The 14,198-nt window shown below is 42.4% G+C and overlaps 1 protein-coding gene across 1 annotated transcript in view; it reads right to left on the bottom strand.

Annotated features, from left to right (window-relative positions):
* LOC130166722 (vasorin-like) overlaps positions 1-8,710 on the bottom strand; it is a 30,715-nt gene extending 22,005 nt beyond the window's left edge. The window contains exon 1 of the mRNA XM_056372451.1: positions 8,448-8,710. The gene's annotated coding sequence lies outside the window, so the exon portion shown is untranslated. The remainder of the gene's footprint in view (positions 1-8,447) is intronic.
* Between the last annotated feature and the right edge of the window lie 5,488 nt (positions 8,711-14,198).

Genomic DNA, 14,198 nt, shown 5'->3' with positions numbered 1-14,198 from the left:
TGTCTTTGGCCAAGTATTCAAGTATCATCAGACAGTCGGCCTTGAGCCAAGTGGAAACACGGTGAACCGCAGAACGCACTCGCCTGCGATGTGCTTGCCCCTCTGGGGTTGATTTTTTTTTTTTGTATTTCATTTGGATTGTATCTTTGACTCCTATTCAGCAGAATATCTGCATGTCTCTCTTTTGGCCTGTGTTTTTTCTGCTTCGTCAGTTTCTTGTCGCGGTCTGTAGTCTGACTGGTCCCCCCTTTGACTCCTGACGTCTTAATCCCCTGCCAGCTGCAGCGAAGCCTCCAAGGACGACTCTGGTTGTGTGTGTGTGTGTGTGTGTGTGTGTGTGTTAGTGACAGAGAGAGGAGAAACTGTCTATGCAGGAATGAATGTGTGCAAGTGTACAGCATGGACAGTATTGTATTAAAGTTTGCTTTTTCTTGACACATAGAAATGTGTCTCTCTAAATTAGTGTGGATTAGTGAGTGTGCATGTCACTCATCCTCTTGCAGGAGTGAGATTATAAACACCGTGTCAGTTAAATAACAGGTTGCAGAGTGTAACAATACAACTGGGTATGGCAAGACTGAGGATACACACAAACACACACAAAAAAACATCCAGGAAATAGACTTGAGGCTGTTATTTCACAATAGAGTGATAATACCTGTTGTGCGTTTGACTTGTGGCCAAACTATAAATAAAGTTAATTGCGGTTTTCCTTGTTGAATTTGTTGAGGTAGTTGAAGCGTAGTGCCACACCTGCAGTCAAAGCTGTGATTTAGCTGTCGCTGATACACTTGTACTGTAGTGCTTTTGGTTCCTTTGCACATTGTGTCTCATCAAGAAATGAAGATAATAATCTGCAAACCATAATTTAAATTAATTTCATTCTCTGACCTCTACACTAATTAATATTCATTTAATTTGTCTGTGGTGAAGCAGCAGCTGCAGTTTTCTGGATCCTAGATCTTTTTATTTTGAGAAACCAACAGTGGAATAATCCCATCCTTCCACTGATATCCCTCCAGTCTTAATTTACTCCTACCAGATATTTCAATTAATTGCTAGACGTACACACCATTAAACTAAGAATGACTACAAAAACCAAACACCTCTAACCAGATCTTTAACCAATGAAGCAGCCCACAGTTCAGTACAGACGTCCACGATCTTTAAAAGTCCGACTGTAATTAATCACAAACATATCAGCGATGAGATAAATCGAGAAAGGATTATAAAGCGCTGGAGTGTTTAAGGCCCAGTCACACCAGCCTGTAAATCTGTAAATTCATTCCAATGAAATCGCACTAGATTCTCTCACGGAGATGAAGGAAATCTGCACAAAATTTCTGTTGCACAACTGTGTTCTGTTCACCAATAGAAAGCCGTGCCAGTTAAAATACAGGGGGGGTCCTTTGAATATATCATGGGAACCATTCAACTGACAGTTAGCCGCCTTGCTAGCTTGGAGAGCTTAAATTTCTTTCAGTAACTCTTTGCTGAAAGTTACAATCGTGAAAACAAAATGCTGAGGGGGAAATAAGCGGCTCACAACAGAGGAAACAAAAAAAACTAAAACCTTTGAGAGCTACTGTGAGTCACTACTCTGGCATGTCCCCAGCTTGCTAATGTCTTAGCAGTTAGCCCACTGGCTATAATAGTTGTCTAGCCCTGCAGGTAGCCCTTATATCACTAAGTTTCTGGAACCAGATATTCTGCCGAGACACACAGATTAATTTTGCTTTGAGCATAATTCCATGGAGGTTAATTAGGCAATTATGATATAGAGTAATTAGATTAGTTATATTTAATTAGTCCTCAGATTAGTTCTCTGATGTGGTGACAGTCTCTTAGCTCATTAAAATCAATAGTTTCATGTGAAAACAAATGAACAGCAGCCCCCCCCACACTTAATGTTTCCCCTCAGCGTTGGTTCATTCCACATTCTTCCCATAGTTACTCAGTCTGATACGTTTTGCTTGTTTTCTATGTTCACTCCCACAACTGTTATCCATTTTACAGCTACTATCAAAACATTTAAATCTGCTCATTACTCTTCTTTTTCCTCGATGCCAACGTCAAACCAGTGATTAAACCATATATACCCATCAAACTGTGGTTAATGTTTCAAGTGAACACCGACTGATTTACGGGTCAAAACATGTCTAGACATCTAGATTAATACTGGGCTAGACTTGTTTGTAAAGTGAAGTTTGTTGTTTCAACACAATTTTAACGATTTCTATGTGAAACAGGTCCTAGCTACATATTGAAATATTAAATAAAATATATATGGACTCTTTATATATGTATATCTGCATTAATATTACTGCAAAAATACATTTTTAAGTGCTGAAGGTAATAATAAAAAAAACCTCATGCATGTCAGACTTGAAAGGCAAACGCAGACTTGCAGTTGGACAAAAGCAGAATTTGAATGTCAACTCTACAACACAATGAGAGAAGAAGGGAACATGATACTACATGTGCACCTGAATGCAGACACACATGAGCACAAGACCCATTCCCCTGAACTCACACCTGAGGCAACTACGGCTCAGTGATCTCTCACGCGTCCTGACGCATACAATGTGCTACACACAGGCGCGAACTTCAGCGCACACGTCCGTGGTAACCAACACTGCCAGCTACCTCCTGTTTGTCAAATGGCATCTCTCTTCACCTGTTGTGGCTTGGAGTTGTTCAGAGCGTCACACGTCCAGACTTCAGTGCTTTGAAGTGATTTGAGGCCCTGCAGCCCCTAAGCCACTGTCTACTTCCAACCTGTGTGTGTGTGTGTGTGTGTGTGTGTGTGTATAGGGGAATGAGGGCTGTTGAATGGGGATAAAAGGATGTATGTGTAGACTGCTAGACTATGTGCCCTCGGGGAAAAAAAGAGGTGAGTGAGGGCTCAGAAAAAGGGGGCTGGAAGGTGGGGTTCCCTAATCTACACACACACACACACACACACACACACACACACACCTCCCCTCAGGTATAACTACTGTCAGAGGATGAAGGGGGAGAGATGCGTTATCTTAAAATTAGGTGTCAAGTCTGAATATGACAGCTTTCTGTATATACAGGGTCGTGTTCAACACTCAGTTTGTTAAAGGACGTTTCTTTCTGACTATAGACACAGATTTTTTATCTTTAATCAGAAGATTTGATGTTTTATTCGGGGGCAGATTTCGGGAAGACTTGAGACCTCAGATTCAAAAAATGCCAATAATGTTTCCAAATGAATGACATCAGGCATGAGGTCTGGTAGATTAAATTCAACAAAGCCGTCTTTGACAGAATGAGAGCCTTTAAACTCTTCTCCAGTCTTTTTTGAGCCCCTCAAAGACTTTGTTGGAAGCTGGGCTGTCCAATATATTGAATTAATTCCATTAATTAATATGTAAAAGGTCTAAAAATTTCCTGGACTGTTGTGATTCCAGCTGACCTTCTAGCTGTGGCCATGTTGTCGTGAATCTACACATTCACAAGATTGAGAAAAGACGACACACTTACTGTCAGTTTAGTTCGTTGTAGGTGTCATCTCTAGTGATGGGTGAAGCCACAGGAATCCACTGAACAGAGTGTGAATTCTACTTTGTTTAGCCTGTTGCTAGCATAGCTAATGCTAGCTACCCAGCTGATTTACCCTCTGAGGACCACGAACACGTGAGCAAACTTTGGTGCCAATCCCCCGAGTAGCTGTCGAGACATTTCACTGAATAAGTGACGACTTTGATTTGCTGGTGATGCTAGAGGAAAAGTCAGAGGATCTCCAAACTCATTAGAATAAATCCTCTTGGGATGTTGAATATGTGTAGTAACCTTCATGCCAATCCAGTTAATAGTTGTGACGATATTTCCCTCTGAACCAAAAACGTCAAGCTCACGGTGACCCCTGGATCACAGAAGTCAGTGGGATTCATCTTCTGGGGATCAAGAATGAGCAAAATTTCATGGTGATCAATCAATTGAGATATTTCAGTCGGGAACAAATTTGTAAAGATAAATCCAACACGCCACAACGAGTCTAAATATATATTATGTCCAAGATGTGAGATTCTTCATTAAGGGATACGAACTGAGAGAGGAGACTGCCGGTATCAGGTTATCAGAAGGTCGATCGTTGTTACAATCTCAGCTTCGTATTTCTGTAAATGGAAACCTGACCACAGATCTGCCGTAAGGAGGCATCTTTCCCTCCTGGTGTCTCCTGGTACCAAAGTGGAATGTTATGAGGAGTCTATATGTGTCACGCTCTTTACCTTCCTACTGAACCACCGTGTTTATACAACACACTGTGAGGATGAAGGGGGGGGGGGGTACTTAGAGACACGCTTCATGGGTTAGTAAAGGAGTAGCAACCCCTAAACCCTCCCTGGGGGGGTGGAAGGGGGAGGAGGTGGGGGTTGAGGTTCCCCCCTGGGTAAGCATGTTAAGTCTCAGCCCGTTGTGGGTTTGAGTGTAGCATTCCTGTGGTGTCAGGGAAGCTTGTAAGGATGTAACGTGAGCCTTTTCATGTCGCTGAAAACGAGACACCAAGTTTAGCAATATCCCAAATGCCATCTTTTTAAATACACGTATATTCAGCAAGTTTGTTGCATTAGGCAAGATTCGAATGTTTACACGTGGTGCTGCAGTGCAGAGGAGTGTCCATTACCAGTAACTTGAAACTGTAGTGTCTGATAAAATATTGAGGCACTGGTGGTCAATCAATAACTTGACACCTCTACTGCTTTGATTAGGTTTCGATAGCCACTAATTAATAACTGCAGTGACTTTATCGAGTTCTGGTTCTTCTCTCTGCACATCAGACAAAACAAGCAAATCACAGATGTCACCTTGGGGTCTAGATAACTGTGATTGACATTTATTTTACTCATGAGATTAAATCAGTAATGGAAGTGATCATAGTTACGCCTAGACACATCGAAGGTTACTTGATTTAGATGAATAGGTCTGGAAAGTTTGGAAAAATGTATTATTCAAATGCCTGAGCAAAAGTGGAGCAAACTAGGGGAACGAACTATCATCAGCACAGATGATCAAAACAGCTTGTTACTGTAAATGGTTTCAGTATGTCTGCAGAGCTCCAGGTACGCCTGTTCACGAGAGGGAAATCAGCCCTGAGCAGAATAATGACTGAGCTGAGCAGAATGATTTATCAGCAGTCAGAGGCTTGATGCTGGACGTCCGCTCCATCTGCGTGGTCCCCGCTTCCTTAAGCGTTCCCAAATGAGCCGACAAGCTGCTCAGGCCACCCCATGTACACATCTGCAGAACAGCGAGAGGAGGGAGATTTCTCCCGCCTCTTTTTTAATGTGCACTTGAATTTTGTGCTTTGGAGCTAAATGTAGGAAACATCAGGAAAAAAAAGAAAAGTGATTTCCAGTCGAGCTGAGGGAGAGATATCGCGATGTGTAGCGGCATTTGATACTCTCTGCCACAGTGTCATTCTTGATGCTACCACTGGAGGGTGCTAAAGTAAGAAATGTTCAAATCTGACACATACTGACTTTAAATGTTGTTAATGGACCCACTTCACCATGTTACACCTGCACAGATGCACCACTCACATATCGATGCCATTCACTGCTACATGCCTCTACTTCTTCAAATATGCCACAGAAAACTAAACTAAATACCATTAATTCCATATTAATAGTGGTTACCAGATAGTTTCATTGCAGCTTATGGAAGTACGTTGAAATTTGCCTTTTCTTTTGCCAAATTTTGTGGAATTTGCAAAAGATTTGTGCAAACACACCTGAAAGACAAGGGACCAAATCTGCAACACAATTAACGAAGCAGTGTGCCCTTCAGTGGAGCAGAAGTAGAGGTGTGGAGGTTTTAACTAACCATCACATTTTCTTTTTTAAAACCATGACCACAATTTTTCTCTAACCCTAACCAAGTGTTTTAGTTGTCTAACCATAGTTTATTTGAAATAAATACACACATGATCTTTCTTTAACCTCAACCATACTGTAGTAGCAATGCACAGATATTGTAAGAGGATATCAAATAACGTTTAAGTATCACTGAATGTAACGAAGGCGTCCGGTATCACTGTGCTGTCTGGTGACGGGTTTGGGTATCACAAGGATTTGAGTGAGTGTGACACTCTGTTCCACATTAAAGAGAAATCCAGAGAAAATATTAAGGCAGCAGAAAAGCAAGATGGAAAACAGATCAAACAGAGACGAGAACAAGGGAGCAGGAGGGTGAGGCTGGAAACGAGCCGCTCCGCAGTGGTAAAAAATGTCACGCCTGCACATGTCAAACACTGTGGACGCGACAGTCGAGACAACAAGTGTCTGAAAATGAGAACAGGCAGTTTTTGTCATTTTTATTTCCTTATAAAAATATATACAGGAAGTGGTACAGTGACCGAAATCTGACCTGGAGGGTGTGTGTGTGTGTGTGTGTGTGTGTGTGTGTGTGTGTGTGTGTGTGTGTGTGTGTGTGTGTGTGTGTGTGTGTGTGTGTGTGTGTGTGTCATCAGAGCACCACAGGGCACACTTAAATCCCACTAAAGAGGAGGGGCTTTTAGTTGGTGCGGTTGATAACAACTGAAATTTTATCCTCTCTCTCTCTAACACACACACACACACACACACACACACACACACACACACACACTATCCAATCCATGTCTCAATCCTCTTCACCTTGTACCTCTTAACTTCCTTCATGGGGTTATTAACTCCCTGATTGGGGGAGCTTTCCTTTGGGGTCCCCTCTATTTAGTTGTCATGGTGGCATGACCTGAACACTTATTAGCTGACCCTTGGGATTAGTCCAAGCTGGAAACGGGGGGGAGTCGGGGTTAAGCCTTCACCTCGAGGTGCTCGCTGCAGCATCTCACAGAAACCTTAATTAAATTGCTGAGACACCGAGTCAGGAATGTTTGCTTTGCTCTCCCGTACGTACTCCGGTCCATCCCTCTTTCTCCACCTTTCTTTGCTTTTCCCATACTCATACTCCACGCTGGGTTTGTTTTCCTGCCCACTCACCAACCAGAACTGATTTGGAAAAAACTCTGTTATACCCAAACTCCTCGTAGAGCTCTCTGACAGTGAAGACCGAGATTAGAGACGGCAGACCCTGGTCTCTCTGAACAACTCACTCCTACTTGTTTATATTACCAATATATCAGCATGAAGTGCAGCTTCATTAAGTCTATATCACTAAGATACGTTTTTTTTCTTTCTTTTTACATTTAATATGATGTTAAAGATGATTTTGTTTTCTTATACTGTATTCTCTGGTCCAAAAGTTAAACTTCACTTTCATTTACAGTGATGTAAAAGTTTTTCAAAGTGCAAAGAATGTTCACCTTGGAGAAGCTGTAGGCACCTGATGTTTAACATTGTTACTCAAACAACTAATCAACCAGTTGACTAATTGTTGCAGCTCCTCTCTGAACAACTCAACCATGCATTACAAACTCCTACCTAACCTGTTGCTCATGTAATGTTTCACCATGACGTGCAGCCTTTTAGAAAGTTAAATGTATGCGACCTGAAGATGATTTTGTTTTCTCTTTTAATGCTCAAAGCAACAACTTGCTTGTTTGGTCAGATTCTCAGTCCAAAACCCAAGAGAATTTCATTTGCTGCGATATACAGGTACAAGACAAGCAGCAGCTGGAACAGAATTCAATGCGACAGACAATTAATAAGATCTATTTCATAATGCAAATAAAAACACATGAATCGACGCCACAGCAAAACCCCATAAATGTATCCCTCTTAACCCACAGAGTATGTCCCAACGGGAATAAGGTGATCTGTCTGTGGGGCTCGCACAGATTAAAGTCTCCCACCCGGGGTGACAACAAACAGCCAGGAGGGAGAGAGACCGTGGAGGGGCAGATAACGACCTCGAATCAGATACATTCGCCACAAACACGGTGTGGAGCAACGACAGCGATAAGAGCTAATCCAGTTTCCACATATCTGTGCAGGAAACACTCCTCCTCCTCCTCCTCCTCCTCCACAGCGTCTCTCCTGTCCCTGCGTCCCTCTCTCGGCTCCTCCGGCCGGCAGATCCTGACCCGAGATAGTGACCCGTGCGCCGGGGAGAGGAATGCGTGGACGCGCTGACAAAGTCAGTGGATCCACAAGAGAAGCTTTCACGTGTGAACCGGGCTGGGTGAAGGGCGCAACGGGGAGCTGAGGCTGGATCAATTATCAGAGCCTCTGAGAGCGTCAAAGTTTACAGAATAACTGATTAGCTGTGTGCCTCTAATCGATATCACAGCGTCTAAAAGAGCTCATACATGAGCGGGCTCTGTCATCTGAAAGGTGATAAGATCGCATTAATCTCCACTGAGGAGGAGAAGGAGTTGTTGTGCTGTTCAGTCATTCGCACTGTGCACAGAAAAACACACACTGCCAGTTTTTAAAATCACAATAACAGTGAGAGGCAGAGGCGCAGGAGGAACTTACCTTGGCAAAGTAATCCAAAGTTCGCCGGAATGCGCTCGAGCTGCTTCTACCCAAACTTTTTTATCCACTTTATCCGCGTGTCTCTCGATGCAAAACCCGAAACTGTTAAAGAAAAAAACAAAACCCGTCTTGTTGTACCGCAGCGGAGTTACCGTCCACACACAGTTCAAACGCAAAGGTGTATCACTGCAGCGCGCTCCGCTCCGCTCAGTCTGTCAGAGTAAGAGACCGAGGTCCGCCGGCGTTCAGGGGCGCACACACTCTTTCAACAATAGCGCTCATTGAAGTGAAGGAGGCGAGCACTTAAACAAGCTGGAGAAGTGGGCGGTTCCGTGTGGAGCCGGAGCGCGCGCAGTCGGGGCGCGTCCCCGACACTGACTGCACCTGCAAAAGATATCCACAGAAAGATGGTTTATTCTCCCTGTCAGAGCTGTGGAGGATGTGAAGTCTGCAGATTGCACGTGCGTCTGCATAATCAAATTTACAACTTTATGTCATTGCATTAAATCTAATGTAATGTCACTGTATTTTTTTTCTGTCTCCCTAGATCTTTGAAGTGGTTTAACTTTCTCTGCAGCAGTCTGTGTACTCTGAGCCACTCTGAGGATTTGATCTGGTTGAGGGATTCCTGTTCTGTTGAACAACACTTCATCAGTGTGTTCATACCTGCAGCTCATTATGGAGTGAACCTCCTTAAAGCTGCATTAACTGGTTTTGTTTGACCGCTCGATGGCGGTGCAACAAACTGTAAACACAGTTTTGATACATCTCCTTATAAAGTTGTCATGGTGCACTGTTTACCAAACAGTTGCCGGCGATGTGCGGCTGTGTCCCGGGGGGGTAGAGCAGGTCGGCCAAATAACCGGGAAGGTCGGTGGTGTCACAGTGTGTCTGTATCTGTGTCTGAATTGGTAAAAAAAAGCGTTGTGTGTAGGGAAAAACACAGAATGAATGTGTGTGTAGATGAGCGAATGTCTCTTCCACCGGAAAGCGATTTGAGTTGTTCATAAGAGTGGAATATAAGTGCGGTCCATTTATCATTTGTTTAGCAGACAGTGTTTCTGGTTCCCCGGTGAATGTAAAGTTCATATTCAGCCAATCCGTGGTCAAGTCTCCACTAACCCTTAAGGGAAACATCTGCCTGTTTAGCTGCTAAATGCTCCACTATGTTCATCAGCTCACTCGTGAGAGCAGTGAGAACAAAAACAGTCATGTTGCAGTTTTATGCGGCATAAAACCCAAATGATGAGCTAAAAGATGATAAAATGCCTCCACAGAGGTGAGGGAAGCTGCAAAGTCAGGTGGTAATTCTTTCACATTACTCATAGTCATTTGATCTCTTTGTGTTATTAAAAACATTGGTCAGAGCAGCTTTAATTTTTGGCTTGTTTTGCCAGGTGAGAACACGCTAACTCAAATAATACCAGTTAAATGATGCCTGAAAATGCAATGGGAAATTTGTTGGAAGTGAGTTTTCAATTTTTAACCAACTGCAGGAAATGACCTTAGAACACAAGGGTTTATGGGTATGAGGAGAAGTGTGTTGACGTCCGAGAACCAGTAGTTCTATTACACTTGGAAACGTGAACACAACAAAAATTAAGCTTCATTTCATTCTTCATTCTTAACAAGAAACACCAAGGAAGATCAATTACAGCAAATAACAGACGTTAAGTTACAAGGAAGTGACTCAGATTTGTTTTCAACCCTGCTGCTACGGCCAAAACGTCCAAATGATTGAAAGAGTACAACAAGAAAATCAGTCCAGCTCCGGTGAACCAAATGATCCAGATGTTAAAAGACTGAATAAAACAGTAAGAGTAGGAAATGTTCTGTAGACGTGATACTGAGTTTCCAGATTAATCCTGAGGCTCTGCAACGACGACAGACTGCAGTTACTGTTCTCCTCTTTTTCTCATCACTTCACTGTTGTGATAAAGTACTAAAAAGCCACAGCTTCAATCCCCATGTTGAGTCAGTGTTTCCTGTTAGGTTGATTTCATAAACATTAAACTGAACTTGCTCACTCATTCATTCAAATGCCCTGAATACAGAGGCCATGGCATGAACAGCAAACATCACTGATGATCAAACTACAGGAGGAAAATATGCTGCTGATGCTTTTTGTTTTTCACCTGCTTTGCTCTTCTGAAAACTCCCGTGTCGCCAAAGTTCACCCACCTATTACATTTCTTTTTATTTACAGCTCCCCAAGTTTGCGTTTCCATTTTAAGCCTGTGTATTTATACACAGTCTTGGGAAAGTTAGTGTACTTCCACCACTAACCAAATACTTCCGTTTGTCACCTAAGCTGTAAATGAGCTGTGGACGGAGATACTAAATTAAAAGCGCAGGGCTGTGCTGCGTGCACGGGAACACGCTGAAACCTGAAACTCTTGTCGTTTTCACCAGCACCAGCAGCCCGGCGAAATGCGTGCGCTGACGCTGAAGCATGTCCACCGGTGTCACCCACACGTACAAACACAGGAAAAACAACACACACATCTAAATATATAGTAAATACATATGTAATACCTGTACACACATGTGCAGCCACATGTACAAAGATGCCTCTGACACACACACACACACACACACACATAAACACACTGACATCTGAGAGTCTAAAGTGAGGCGGTCAGTCAGACAAGCCGGGACTTGCATGAGCGATGTCCAGATGAAATCCTGTTTCCATCAACATGACTCACACACAATAAAAACACTGAGGAATTTGTTCAGTTAGCCAAATGTGATTTGTCTGATTTTGGTAAAAAAAAAATATATAATAAGAATTTAAAAAATTACTTTGGGACTGTTTTAACTAAAATGTTAAACTGGACATGAACCAGAAGCATCACGAGCAAAGCCAATCCTTTTTTCCTCTGTGTGTTTTCTTTCTTTGAATGCAGCATGAAGAAAATAACAGCAAATGGAGTCAGTTATTAACCACATGACCTTATTAGTACATTTAACAGTGTAATGGTTTGAATCTGAGGGTGAGAATTTGATTAATCGCATATTTAGACCAGGAAGTACTTCATGACTAAAGTTGTTACACAACCACACAACAGACAGAAGCAGCAATCTGATTGGTCCAACATTTACTAATCTGTTTAGTATCAATGTATTAGCAACTTGCCAAATACATGAATCAACATTATGTCCTAATGAAAACATACTCTTCCTAATAATTATATTTGCTGCTGCAGTTTAGTTGTACATAGAAGCAGGAGACAGGGCTGCAGGCGAAGCACAGCATTGGTCCAGGCAGAGTTGTATTGGCCAATCGGCATCAGTTGTCTCATATATGCTTCACGATCATTAGCTCATTCAGTGATGCGCAGCTAGTAAACATCCAATCATATTCATGCTGATGTACGAAGCAGGCATTATAACCTGACACTCATCACTGTTACTCTGCTGATACCTTCGTGCTGATACCCCCCCCCCCCCCACCCACCCACCCAACTCTCACCCCCACCCTTACATCCTCCTCCCCCTTATGGTGCTATTTTTGGTGTTGTTGATTTAAGTAAGATTTATATTCATGTATGTTTATGTGGAGGGGTTGGTTCTCCCGGCAGGATCCTTCTTGCTTCTCAGATTTTGTCTCATTTAAAATGTAAACTAATATGAACAATGGTTGTGCAATTCCGATTTAATGTTTTCTAACTTACTGTGGTTTACAATTTTGTCCATCAGCGGTGGTGTGTGAGGAACATTTTGTGGCAGGACGATGCCACAGCAAGATCAGGTGTGGCCCTTTAAGAGAATTCAGCTCATTAACTCTTAATCATTTTACCTCCAATCTCCATTTACTATATGTGGCCATTATCAGCGGCCTCAGCTCCCTGCGCAAGGCCAGCTGGTCTGTGGGATCAGTCCCATTACAAGAGTTGCTTTGTGTTATGTGTGTTAGCAGCTACGCCTGTGCGTCTGTGTGTGTGTGTGTGTGTGTGTTGTTGCAAGGTTGAGAAAGAGGAACAGATTTTGACAGCAGCGCGAGAAAACAAACACAACGACCCTGATCCCTCGCACTCGTGTTTGATCTGCTGCTTTTACAATGGAAACAGTAAAGTGGGATTTTCTCATGGGAAGAAATCGATACAGCGAACTGATGAGCTTACATCATGTTTAAAGGGTCGATGACTGGATGTTATTTTCTTGATTACAAGTGTAGGCTGGCAAGACAAATTAAAAAGTGAAATCAAGGGAGGAGATTTGTTTGTTTTTTTTATCATTGATCTAAAATCAGTGGGTATTTTTTTAAAAACAAAACCCATATTTAAGTATTTTTGGGCAAATTGTGTCATGATTGTAAAAAAAACCCAAAAACCTGCAGAGTATAGCATCTGCATTTTATTCAATAACATTGAATAAAATGTATTAAGGAAATGCCTTTTTACATTCTGCAGTCACACGCACAATTACACATGGTGGGATTCTTATGGCTGATTTCAATATCATGCAGATGAAATATGTTAAAATGTCACTTTTTATGTAAAATAAAATGAAATAAAGATAAAGGTAAAAGAAGGCTATTCTCTACTTTAACTACAGTATGTACCTGACAGTGTGAAATGGGCTTTAAAACTATATTTATAGAATAATATTGGGAGATAAAAGTTATAGAAATATGATGGAAATCTTCACTGATGTCGATTTATTCATCACAGAATTAAAAATAAAAATAACCCTGACATTATCATTTTACTTCTATTGTCCATGACTTCGGCTTGAAGTCTGTGTTTGAAAGTTGAGGTTGAGTTGAGTTTTGTTTATATACTATGAATTTTATAGAGTGGGTGGGGTCGTACTGTGGAAATATGACTGTCTCCTCCATTTTTCAAGGATCCAAAATGTCTGAGTCTGGCAGGATTTAACTGACAATCGATATTTAAGACACACAACAGCATTTCCATTTTGCAGAAACACTCTAATAGTACAGTAAAAGTGGTGTTTAAAAGTGTGGCTCCTGCAGCGGGAGCGCCAGAGGAGGGCTGTGGTCGTGTACGAAGTGGGAGTGTTTCAGTCGGGGTGTTTATGTGATTCACACAGCCAGGGCTGGGGAAGGCTTGACCCTTCACAGACCTCCCTAACACAGCGGAAATGACTTGTGTCCAAGTAAGACCCTCGTGTTTTCTCCTTCGGTCCGTCCCAGACTCCCAATCTCCTCCAGTTGTAACTTTACAGGAATGTAAATAAGACAGACAAACAAAGAGGGTGAAGCACAGGGAGTGTTAATGTGTGTGTGTGCATGTATTTGAATTTCACACAGCAGGCAGCGTAACTATACCTATTTGCATGTGTGCACATGCAAGCCTGACTGCTTGCACATGTGTACTGTTCACAGCTGCCTGTACGGTGTGTTTTATGACAGTGCAAACACTGGTAAAAAAGCTTTAATGAGCGCTGGCACACAGTGTGTTTCAGGGAGAAATGACTGTGGCGCAGAGGAAAACATGAAATAACACAAAGGAATTCAGGCCTGGAGTTACTCTCCCCAGGGGAGGCAGTCAGACTCTGTGTTTGGTCCTCAGCCAGGAACGCAAAGACGAGACGAGATCAGCGTCCGTGTCTTTTTTCTTTCTTCTAACATCTTTGTGTCTGACTCTCCAGCCGTCAGTGAGGAACCAGACGATGAGTCTGATTATCATGACTCTTCTCTTTTTCCTATTTAATCCACTTTTCTCCTTCCTGCATATCACTGTCATCTTTCCTGTGTGCGTGTGTGTGTGCGTGTGTGCGTGT

The sequence above is a fragment of the Seriola aureovittata genome, chromosome 3 (assembly GCF_021018895.1).
Source record: "Seriola aureovittata isolate HTS-2021-v1 ecotype China chromosome 3, ASM2101889v1, whole genome shotgun sequence".
Taxonomy (NCBI): domain Eukaryota; kingdom Metazoa; phylum Chordata; class Actinopteri; order Carangiformes; family Carangidae; genus Seriola; species Seriola aureovittata.
Note: the sequence above shows the minus strand (reverse complement) of the source record. Positions and strands in the feature narration are given on the sequence as shown.